The 11,565-nt window shown below is 50.2% G+C and overlaps 1 pseudogene; it reads right to left on the bottom strand.

Annotated features, from left to right (window-relative positions):
* Positions 1-3,885: 3,885 nt before the first annotated feature.
* On the bottom strand, positions 3,886-8,994 carry LOC123045464 (trans-cinnamate 4-monooxygenase-like; annotated as a pseudogene).
* Positions 8,995-11,565: the final 2,571 nt, after the last annotated feature.

Genomic DNA, 11,565 nt, shown 5'->3' with positions numbered 1-11,565 from the left:
ACGTTGTCAACTTGGATGCAACCTTGTCCACAAGAAATTGAAGATCCACCAATCTTAGCTTCCAAACAGAGAGGGGGAGCCCCAAGTACCTCAAGGGGAAAGAAGCCCTAGTTGCCGGCAGATTTTGAGTGATATGATCCAAGTCAAGATTATTGCAACGAATGGGCACCATCGAACTCTTATGAAAGTTGGTGCAAAGTCCCGTGACCTCGCCAAATCCTCTCAAAATATTAGCAAGATTGTCAACATCCTTTTTGATCGGAGCCAGGAAGATGGCCGCATCATCCGCATAAAGGGAGGTTCGCATCATGGCACCCCTACCCCGAATTTTGTGGAGGAGCCCCTTTCGCGTAGCCACATCAAGGATTCTTTGGAGCGGGTCAATGGCGATGACGAACAGAAGCGGGGAGATGGGGTCCCCTTGCCGGAAACCACGACCATGCTTGATTGGGTTGCCGGCAATGCCATTGAGGATAATCCTCGATGATGAAGAACTAAGAAGCGCCGTGATCCAATCCCTAAACTTGCTTGGGAAACCTCGCCGTTGGAGAAGGTCCAGTATATATTCCCATTTGACCGAGTCGAATGCCTTGCGAATATCTAATTTGAAAAGGAGGGATGGGGTCTTGCTCTTGTGCAGGCGTCGTGCAAGATTGCGAACATACATGAAGTTATCATGAATACTTCTCGTTTTGATGAAGGCGCTTTGGGCATTGGAGATGAGGGCCGTCATGTGCGGAGTGAGCCGAGTGGAGAGCACCTTTGCAATAATCTTGGCGATCGCATGGATAAGACTAATAGGCCTATAGTCCGCAATCCCCTCTGCCCCATCCTTTTTTGGCAAGAGCACCACATTCGCAGAGTTGAGCCAGTGGAGGTTCGAAGTGTGGAGGGAGTCGAAACGAGCAATGGCCCTCATGAGGTCGTGCTTGACAGTGCCCCAACACTTTTTGAAGAATAGGCCCGTGAATCCATCCGGACCCGGGGCCTTGTCATTTGGCATGTCGTTGATTGCTTGAAGAACCTCCATCTCGGTCATTGGAGAGTCAAGGCCATGCATGTCAAGGCGTTCCATATTGAGCTCCTCCCAATTGAAATCTTTTGAACTTTTCGCTCCTTTCTTCATAACATGGGAGAAGTGGTCTTGGATTAATTTCTCTTTGGCTTCATGCTCGGTGACCCAACCATGCTCGTTCTTGATTCGATGGATATGATTTTTTCTCCTCCTAGCATTAACCCGGCGGTGGAAGAATTTAGTATTGGCGTCACCTTCTTTGAGGTTGGAGATTCGCGCACACTGTTTCTTGCGTGATCTCTCGATCACGGCCAAAGCAATGACCCTTCTCTTAAGCCTAGCCCGTAGGTCACGCTCCTCGGGCGAGAGAGGCCTATCCTCTTGGGCGATGTCGAGGCGAAGAATCACCAAAAGAGCGGCTTGGAGATGGATTTTAGCCTTGGAGAAAAGGCCCCTACTCCATTCGGAGAGGCGGATCGCCGTCTTTTTGAGCTTGTGGAAGATGATTTGATAGGGATCGGTATGGTCAACCCGTTCGTTCCACGCCATTTGGACCACCTCGTTGAAGCCGGGCATGGATGCCCAAAAGTTTTCAAATTTAAAAGTTCGTGGCCTCCGCGGGCCCTTGTCATCGGCAAGCAAAAGCGGACAATGATCGGAGAGGGATGATGAAAGTGCATGGAGGATATGCGTGTTGAAGGTTGTATCCCACTCGGCGTTGCAGAAAAAAGAGTCAAGCTTGCATAGCGTTGGGTTTTCCCTCTCGTTGCTCCAAGTGAACCTCCGATTTTGGAGATGGATTTCTTTGAGCTCGCAACTATGGAGCGTGGCCCGAAAACGGTTGATCCTACCATGGTGAACATTTCTCTTGTTCTTGTCTCTCGCTCGATAAATTTGATTAAAGTCTCCGGAGGCAAGCCAAGCCACCCCCAAAGGCGGCTTCTGGCTGAGGAGCTCGGCAAAGAACATGTCTTTGCAAGAGGGGTCGGTGGGGCCGTAGACAGATGTGAACTTGAAGACCACGTCGGTCGCTCTTACACGGATCATGGCGGACAAGCAATACGAAGTGTTGGTGACGTTGGATGCTTCAACTAATAAATCATCCCATAGAAGTAGGATGCCTCCCCTTGTACCAGTTGCTGGGCGCTGCGCAAAACTACGGAGCCTATGTCCACCCAAGAAGGCAGCCGTGAACTGATCAACATTGTTGAGTTTTGTCTCCTGAAGACACACTACATGGCAAGACGAAGAGGCGATTGTAGCATGGACCGCCGCGCGGCGGTCTGGGCAGTTGAGACCCCTGACATTCCAGCTCAGGAAGTTGATTTGTTGCTCTAACATAATATAACAAGAAGCACCCTGGAGCACAATCTTCTAACATCGGCAAACGAAGCAACGGTCACTTTACCCAGAATTGTACGATACTGGGCACACGTACAAAGCACACATAGACCTAACCAAACACGCAAAGTGGCATTCTCACAGGAGACAATGCACTTCCTAACAGAGTCTAGACTTCCATCAGCAACAACACTAACATCACACCTGATACATGGCCGCAGGCCAACACACATCAACCACGTAGCATTCAGCTCATCGCTCTTGAGCAGAGACCAGCCCCCTGAAGTTTGAAAAGGTTGTACTATCATTAGGAAACCTGGGAACCCAAAGCTTGGAGCATCAGCTCAAAAGGACGCCTGCTGGATAGCGGCGCCCTCATCAGTCCTCTCCAGGTCGAGGGCGCCTCCTCCTCCATGCGCAATGAGTGCCTCCTCGACATCTGTCGCATCTCCATCATCAAGCTTGAACAATCCGCGCATAGCAGCAATCACATCAGGTGGCAACTGCTCCTTGAAGCGGTCCGCGAAGGCGTCGAGTGCAGCTGCAGTGACATCTTCACCATCTTTCACAATACCCAAGCTGCGGCACAGGAGCAGCTCTGCCGCCTTGGCAGCCGGCGCTGCCTTGGCACACCCTGAAGCGCGTGTCTCGTGGATCGAGAATAAGCCACCAGACTTGGAAATGGTGACCCCAGCCAGGGTTTTCCGACGAGCAGCCGGTGCCTTAGGTGGAGTTGAAGTAGGTGATGGCAAGATTGCATCCTGGCGATCCTCGAAGAGCGGTGCGAGGCATTGTAAGCCCACGGCACCTGCAGTAGCAGGCCCACACAGCCGTCGCGGCGATGGCGTGCGTAGTAGAGGCCCGCTGGAGACCAAAGGTGGCGTTGGTGAGGCTTCAAAACCCGGCGGCTTGGCCGGCGAGGTCAGAGGCGCCTGGAGCCTGAGTGGTGAGCAGAGGTGGAGCAGCTCCTGGCTTGGGGCAGCCAGCGAGGTCGGAGAAGGCCGGGCCTCGCCTCTGTTGGAACGTGGCGATGGAGGTAGCACAGTTGTGGGAGACAGAGGAGGCGAAACTGGTGACGTGAGGCTTTCCTGAGAGCGCCCGCGAGCAGAACGAGGCGAGGGGTGGCACGCCGGGCTGCGGCCACGCCTAGAAGCCAACGGCGGGGCCTGCACCGGCAGCGACTCGAGGACACGGGCCTCCTCCCCGCTTGCAGAGCCGGAGCCGAGAAGAACCGCTGTCGCCGTGGCCAGCCCAGCCGGCTCGGCCCATATGAAGCTTCTGTGAAGAGAAACTTGCTGGGTAATCCATTTGCCCTTACATCTGCGTGGAATGGTTTGTGATGTGGTTATACCCCCAGCAGTCCTCCAGGAATAAGAAGTCCAGTGAGTTCTCAGTGAACATAATCTCTCCATATACATGTTACCAAATTTTGTGTAGATTTGCATCCAAAATCAAAGAAATGAACAGAAATAAGGCTATAGTTGGTTGTGTAATGATTGTTTCGTCTTGCTTGCAGAATCCTGTCATCCAGTGGTTTGGTTAGTGAAATTGGTGCTTCTTCTAGTCATCGAACTTTGCTCCAGCATGTAAATTTTGTCGATTTTTGGACATGTATGGCCATCGGCCCTGCTAAACCAAAAGTTTTTTTTCTTTGCACGATTGCTAAACCAAAAGTTGACATACAACACCGAGCAAGCAAAACGTATTAACGCCAGCTAAACCGACACCCACCCCGCTGAGCTTGCAAACTACTACTCCCTCCGTCTGAAAATACTTGTCATCAAAATGGATAAAAAAGAATGCATCTAGAATTAAAATATGTCAAGATACATCTATTTTATTTATTTATTCATTTTGATGACGAGTATTTTCAGACTGAGGGAGTACTAGTGAACCTTACGCTGGAAAACCCTCCACTCCGTACTCCAGAGCACGCTGATCAAGTTAAAAAGCCCTCGGCTTGGCCACGATGGTGGAATGCTTGAGGATGTGGAGGCTGAACTGCCCGCCCTTCTCGGTGGTGTCGAGCATGCCCTGGCCGGGCGGCGGCAGCAGCTCGAAGTTGTGCACTAGGCGGCCGACGGTGATGCAGAGGAACGGCAGCGCGAGGACGATGCCCGGGCAGCTCCTGCGGTCGGCGCCGAAGGGGAGGTACCTGAAGTCGTTGCCGCCGGCCTCGACGTGCCTCTCCTCCTCCAAGAACCTCTCGGGGCGGAACTCGCCGGGCCGGTCCCACAGGCCGGGGTCGTTGGCGAGGTGCCAGGCGTTGACGAGGACCTTGCTCTCGGCGGGGACGCCGTGGCCGCCGAGCTCGGCGTCGCGGAGGTTCATGTGCGGCACCAGCAGCGGGATGGCCATGCGCAGCCGGAGCGCCTCCTTGACCACGGCCTGCAGTTAGGGGAGCCTGTGCGTGTCCGGCTCGGTGACCTGGTGGCCGGCTCCCAGCACCCTGTCCATCTCACGCCGCAGCTTCTGCTGGGTCTCCGGGTGGTTCACCAGCTCGGCCACCGCCCACTCCATTGCCCACAGCGTCGTCTCGATCGCTGCGTGCAAGCAAGCATGCGTGCAACCGCAACGGGAGTAAGCACCGGAATTTATATTATTAGTGCAAACACAGACTTTGCCGACCATGAGGAGAGCTGAAGAGGGATTAAGTGAGCATATGTATGTACCGGCAACGTTGATGTTCTCGACGATGAAGAGCACGTGATCCTCGTTGATCTCGCCCTTGCGCTGCGCCTCCAGGATCTCATCCATGCCGCACTTGAGCTCATGGCTGTCTGTGGCCTTGCCGCTCGCCAGCATCTTCCTACGAACACCATCATGTGTGAGCACACAAGCTATGCAACAAACTGGTACTGTAGTACTCTTTTCGGTCCTTTTTACTCTGCATATAAGATTTGTCTGAAATCAAACTTAATAAAATTTAACCATATTTATATTAAAAAGTATCAACATCTACAATACTAAAAGTTATATAATATGGAAATTAAATTCGTAATGCATCTAATGCCATTCATTTTGTATTGTGAATGTTGATATATTTTTCTATAAAGTTGCTCAAACTTTACGAAGCTTGACTTCGGACAAAATCTTATATGCAAAGTGAAAAAGACCTGAGGGAGTAGGACGTAGAGTTTTTGTATGACTTTTAAGTAGAACTAGGATTTTCGATACATATATTGAATTGAGTGTGGCTAGGGCTCAGTCAACCGAGACTTTTTTTTGCATGATAATATGTGTCTTATTTATAGAATAAAGATCAAGTTTCAGTTGGCTGACATCATCTTACAATACATGCGTTTCCTAAAAAATAATCTTACAATACGTACATATTTCTCTAGCCAAATAATTTTCTGTTTGGGCTTTAGTTGGGACTAGTTTACTGGTCCCTTCTTGTGCAGAAACATCACATGTTGGGCTACAGGAAATACTCTGGGCCTTTCTCTTTGCAAATGCTCAACATGTTGCCTGTCTCTAAATATTTTCTGATTAAGTTTGAATATATTTTGTGTTTTTTCTGGTTTTTTCTCAATTTTCTTATTCTTTCATTGTTTTTCTGTTTCTTTTTTCTTTTCTGCCTCCATTTTTCTGTTCTTTTATTCTCATTTTTGGTTCTTTCTTTCATGAAATATCTGTTAAATGATATACCAACATTTATTAAAAAATACATGATTTTGTTTTAATAGGCGAGAAATTAATATATTTTTTTGAAAATTTCATGAACACTTCTCAAAATTTCATGGCTGTTTAAGTCCTTTATTAAAAAAAATCAAATTTCTTTTCTTGTTCCTTAAGAAAAGAAATGCAAAACTAGTGTTTGCATTTGTGATGATTATTTCATAAAAATTGTTTACACAATTAAAAATCATTTTGTATTAAGAAGTATATTGATTATACATCGTATAGTTGAAAAAATCAATATTATTTATAAAAGATTAGTCCAATAATTTAAAATATTTAAATTGTACAGTGTAATTTAGAAGAAATATTCCATGTTAAACCCGAGTTGAAAATATGTAGTTGGGCAGGGGCGGAGCCAGGATTTGAGGTTGGGCGGGGGGGGGGGGGGGGGGGCAAGACCAACAAGCAAACAAATTCTAGCATTGCAACATGATAATTATTTTTGTGTTTCAGTACAGAACAAGAACATATGTTCAATCAGCAATGCAAAGAAGTTACATTTCTATTAGTTTACAATTGTCTTTGCGAACACCAAGAAGATCGGTGACAATTTAAATTTACAGTAACTCGATCTATCTGTGAGGATAAACAAGAGAATCAGTGTGTCATGCCTAATTTACAGTAATTATTTGTGAGGATAAACAAGAAATTGTTGGCTCTAATTAATTCGATCTATCTGAAGAATTGAATTTCTGCAGCCTACTAATAGTAGTAGAGATCAATTCACACGTATATATAATTACATGGTACTCCCTCTGTAAATTAATATAAGAGCGTTTAGATCACTAAAGTAGTGATTTAAACGCTCTTATATTAGTTTACGGAGGGAGTATGAATTAAAAGAGACTCACTGCCTTACTAGAGAATTTTCTTGCTCGGTTGCTCCTGCCGTTGATTTTGGCTGGTCGCAGGTTCGGCTGTCCGCGTCGCTGGAGCCGGCGCAGCCGCGCTGCCTGTGCGATCTGGCGGATGTTAGGGAGCTTGATGCGTGCGTTGTGCGGCGGCGTCGAAAGATGAAACAATGGAGAGATCAATCCCCTGATCAGCGGTTCCATACGACGACCTGGGCTGCTGGGCACCTGCTTTTGTCTTACGTGATGGGCTTTCACACAAAGCTATTGAGACATCACATCTACACGGGCTTATTTGTGGGCTTCCAGGATTGAGCTCGCGTTAGGGGGGACTAATTAGTCCTAATTGTAGAAACCTGAGCCAGTTATTTGTACGTATTGTAGGTTCACATTGGGAGGGGGGGGGGGGGGGGGGGCGCTGGCCCCCGCTCGTCCCCCCGTAGCTCCGCCCCTGTAGTTGGGGTCCAGATCGACATTTGCAGTTGCGTGGTTAGTAACAAACATGCAACTGCCATCAACCCGACAATAACATCACTTTCCATCCCAAATTGGGATCGTGTTTGAAGGCATGCAATTGCATTTTTTGCTGTAGAGATTTATCATGTGTCAGTATGCAGTGACAGTCCAGTGGTCCAAAGTTTTTGTCCTTGCCTCGAAACTAACACACTACAACGAATCACGTAGTATAAAAACTGCATAAGTTTGTCTCCGTGTGTGAGATTCCATCATTATTTACTGCTACTAGGAGTAGCACACAGAACCTCCGTCACTAGCTTCCGTTAGTAGAAGTAGGTCCATTCATATTCAACATGCATGTTGATTAGAGATAAAATAGGTCCCTTCGCATTCAACATGTTGATTAGAGATTTACTAGAATACTTTGTCTAATTCACATCTAAATTATTTTTAAAGATGTCACATCTAAGCTTCAACAAATATATAATGCAGTAACAAAAAACAAAAAACTAGGAAAAAAATAGACCATAAACAGAATGAAAATTAGCTTAGATGTGACATACTCCCTCCGTTCAGAATTACTTGTCGTCAAAATGGATGTATCTAGATGTATTTTACTTCTAAATAAATCCATTTTTGAGACAAATAATTTCGAACGGAGGGAGTAGTAGATGTGTACCAGACAGACCCTAGAAAAACTTTATTGATTAGAGGTTTATGTTAGTGTGTGGAGTGGCGAACAAGATCTATAGCCGAATATCCAAGTGTCATCATTATTAGAAGAAGAAAACCCACCTCCTCTCCTCGACGAAGCAATCCTTGTAGAGCTTGAGGCGGGCGTCCTTGACCTCCTTGCAGATCTTGAGGTAGCCACGGAGGAACGGGCGCAGGACGGGGATGAAGTCGCCGTAGTTGTACTCAAAGCTCTGCGCGAGGCGGCTGCGCTCGCCGTTGAGCTCCCTGAGGCGGAGGAGCAGGGGGTCGTCCAGGCCCTCGAACCGCCGGCCGAACATGAGGCTGTACATGTTGTTGTACATCATGAGCTGCATGTGGCGGCGGAGCACGACGCCCTCGGTGGCGGCTGCGGGGTCGGCGCGGACGGCGTCCACGACGGCCGCTGCCTCGGCCTCCCATCCTGCGTGGTGCCGCTGCACCACCTTGCCGTGACGCGGCGCATCGTGCGCCAGTGGTCGCCGTACGCCGCGAACACCATGTCCTGGCCCCCGTCGGTGAAGACGTCGAACACCACGTTCCGGCCGCGGGAGCCGAACTCGGCTCCCCGCGCGTGGAGCACCTCGCGCGCGAGAGCCGGGGAGGAGACCACCACCACGTTGCGCTGGCCCATGCGGAGGAGGAAGATCTCTCCGAACCTGCGGGCCAGCGCCGCTAGGTTGCGGTGGTTGAGGTCGTCCCCGACCTGGAGCCAGTTGCCGAAGATGGGCACCGGCACAGGGCCGGGCGGCAGCCTGAGCTTGCGACCGCGCAGCTTGGACACGGCGACGGCGACCAGCACGGACGCGAAGAGGCCGACGAGGAGCTTCTCCAGGAAAAGGAGGTCCATGGTGGATGGAGTGATGATGGGTCGAGCTGGTGAGCTCCGGAACGCGGACTAAGGGAGCAGGTGCCCCGCTTGCTTCCAGAAATTTAAATCAGCAGCATGTCGTATTGTCGTAGCTAAGCTAGTGGTGGCACATGAATTGTTGGTGACCCTTGCGGGCGGGCGGGACGCGTGTCGACGGTTCGAAACTGACGCGTGTCTTTTCTTCGGAGAGCATGGATGTACTGAGGTACGTACAAGCAAGGATGCAAATACCCGTGGTAATTACGCGTGTCTTGTCTTTACTTTTTTTTTTTTTTGAAACGGGCAAAAAAGCTTTTGCCTTATATTGATATAGGAGAAGCAAACGGGGTATGGCAAGAGCCAAAAACAACAAAAAAAAAACGAGGAAGGGGGCGAACACCGCCCCCGACACAGGTGGAAAGAGGATCAGCCTACAAGTTCCGCCATATTTTTTGCACCGGCGAGGATCCAGTCCTTGCCCTCTTCCCTAATCTTATGCATGACAACCGATGGCATGGAGGACTTATTGTTGAAAACTCGTTCGTTCCTCTCTTTCCAGATCTCCCAAGTGATGAGCGTGATAGCTGAGCGCAAGCCATTTGGGGAGGAGGTGGTGGACTTCGAAACGGCCAGCCAATAGTCCACGACTTTAGGCCTACCCTCCCCGATGCTGCTGATGAGGTCTGTACAAGACAGCCAAGAGGCCGCGGCCGTCCAGATACGTCTGGAGAAGCGGCACTCGAAAAGAATGTGCCGTGCCGTCTCAGGGGAGGTACGGCAGAGCTGGCAAGTAGGTTGGTGCGGCCATCTGCGTTTCGCCAAGCGATCAGCGGTCCATAAGCGGTTCTGGACAGCGAGCCAGGCGAAGAAACGGCACTTTGGAGGGGCCCAGGTCTTCCACACGATGTTCCCGAACTGGCAGGGCAAAGAGGCAAGGAACTGGACCTTGTAGGCGGAGCTGGCCGAGTAGCACTCATAAGGGGTCAAGGACCAGGTAATGGAGTCCTCAGTGTCAGGATGAAGCTGGATATCCGACAAGAGCTCCCAGAGGCGGACATATTGTTCCATGTGCTCGGCAGTGAACGCATCCACCGCAATGTCCGAGATCCAGTTGTTATTCACGAGAGCGTCCTGGACCGTCCGATTCTTCCTCTTGGAAGCCTTGAAAATAAGGGGAGCCAGGTCTTTTGGCGGGGCACCATTGAGCCATGAAGACGACCAGAAGGAGGCCTTGGCGCCGTTTCCGATGGTGACACGAGTAGCCGCATTGAAGAGGTCAAGGTCGGAGGCGTCGTTGGGTGTTTCAGAGCCCACCCATGGCTTCTCAGGAGCCTTCCACTCATACCATAACCAGCGAAGCCTCAGGGCCCGGGAGAACCTCTCCAGGTCCAAAACCCCCAAACCACCGAGCTCCTTGGGGCGGCAGACCTTTTGCCAGTTGACTTTGCATCTCCCTCCACTAACCGCCTCCTTACAGGCCCAGAGCATGCCACGACTGATCTTCGCAAAGGCCTTGAGGATGCCTTTGTCAGCCTTTAAAACCGTCAGCAGGAAGATTGGCATGGAGGAGAGCACAGACTTAACCAGAGCAGTGCACCCGGCACGGTTCAGGAACTTTCCTTTCCACGGGCTAAGACGAGCCACCGCTTTGTCGATGTAGGGTTGAAGGTCCACACGCCTAAGTCTTCCGAGGGAGAGGGGCAACCCCAGATACTTAATGGGGAAGGGGGTTGTAGTCGCTGGGAAGTTCACCAGAATCTCCTCCAAGTTAATGTTGGCGCATTGGATGGGGGCGATGGAGCTCTTGGTCACATTTGTCACGAGGCCAGAGACTACCCCAAAACTCTGTAGAATGCTAGCAAGGCCTTCCACATCATGTGCCGTGGGGGATAGAAAAATGGCAGCGTCGTCCGCATATAGGGAGACCCTGGGGCCCTGAATACCTCCAGGCATAGCAGACAGCAAGCCGGATTCCGTAGCCTTTTCCAGAAGTCTCTGAAGTGGGTCGATGGCGATGTCGAACAGAAGGGGCGAGATGGGATCGCCCTGACGAAAACCCCGTCCATGCATGATGTCCCTCCCAGGGATTCCGTTGAGGAAAACCCTAGAGGAGGCCGTGGTGAAGAGAGTCGTCAGGAGGGCCCGCCATCTTTGAGGAAAGCCGAGGCGTTGTAAAAGATCCAGCATGTAATCCCAGCGAACAGAGTCGAAGGCCTTGGCGATGTCCAATTTGATCAGAAGTGATGGAGTTTTGCAGCGGTGTAACCGGCGGGCGGTGTTCCTGACGTACAAGAAATTGTCATGGATAGTTCTAGACTTGATGAAAGCGCTCTGACTGCAGGAAACAATGTCGTTCATCTTCGGGCTGAGACGTCGTGCCATAGCTTTGACGATGATCTTCGGAACCACATGGATGAGACTGATGGGCCTGAAATCCGATATGGACTCCGCACCGTCCTTTTTAGGCAGAAGCACGACATTGGCTGTGTTGATGATGTGGAAATTGGACGCAGAAAGCTCGGAAAAGGCATTGATGACGGTCATAAGGTCATCCTTGATTATATCCCAGCAAGAGCGAAAGAAGGCGATAGTAAAACCGTCAGGGCCCGGAGCCTTGTCCGCGGGCATGTCATCAATAGCCTCCTTTATCTCATCCT

Source organism: Triticum aestivum, chromosome 2B (genome assembly GCF_018294505.1).
Source record: "Triticum aestivum cultivar Chinese Spring chromosome 2B, IWGSC CS RefSeq v2.1, whole genome shotgun sequence".
In the NCBI taxonomy this organism is placed as follows: Eukaryota; Viridiplantae; Streptophyta; class Magnoliopsida; order Poales; family Poaceae; genus Triticum; species Triticum aestivum.
Note: the sequence above shows the minus strand (reverse complement) of the source record. Positions and strands in the feature narration are given on the sequence as shown.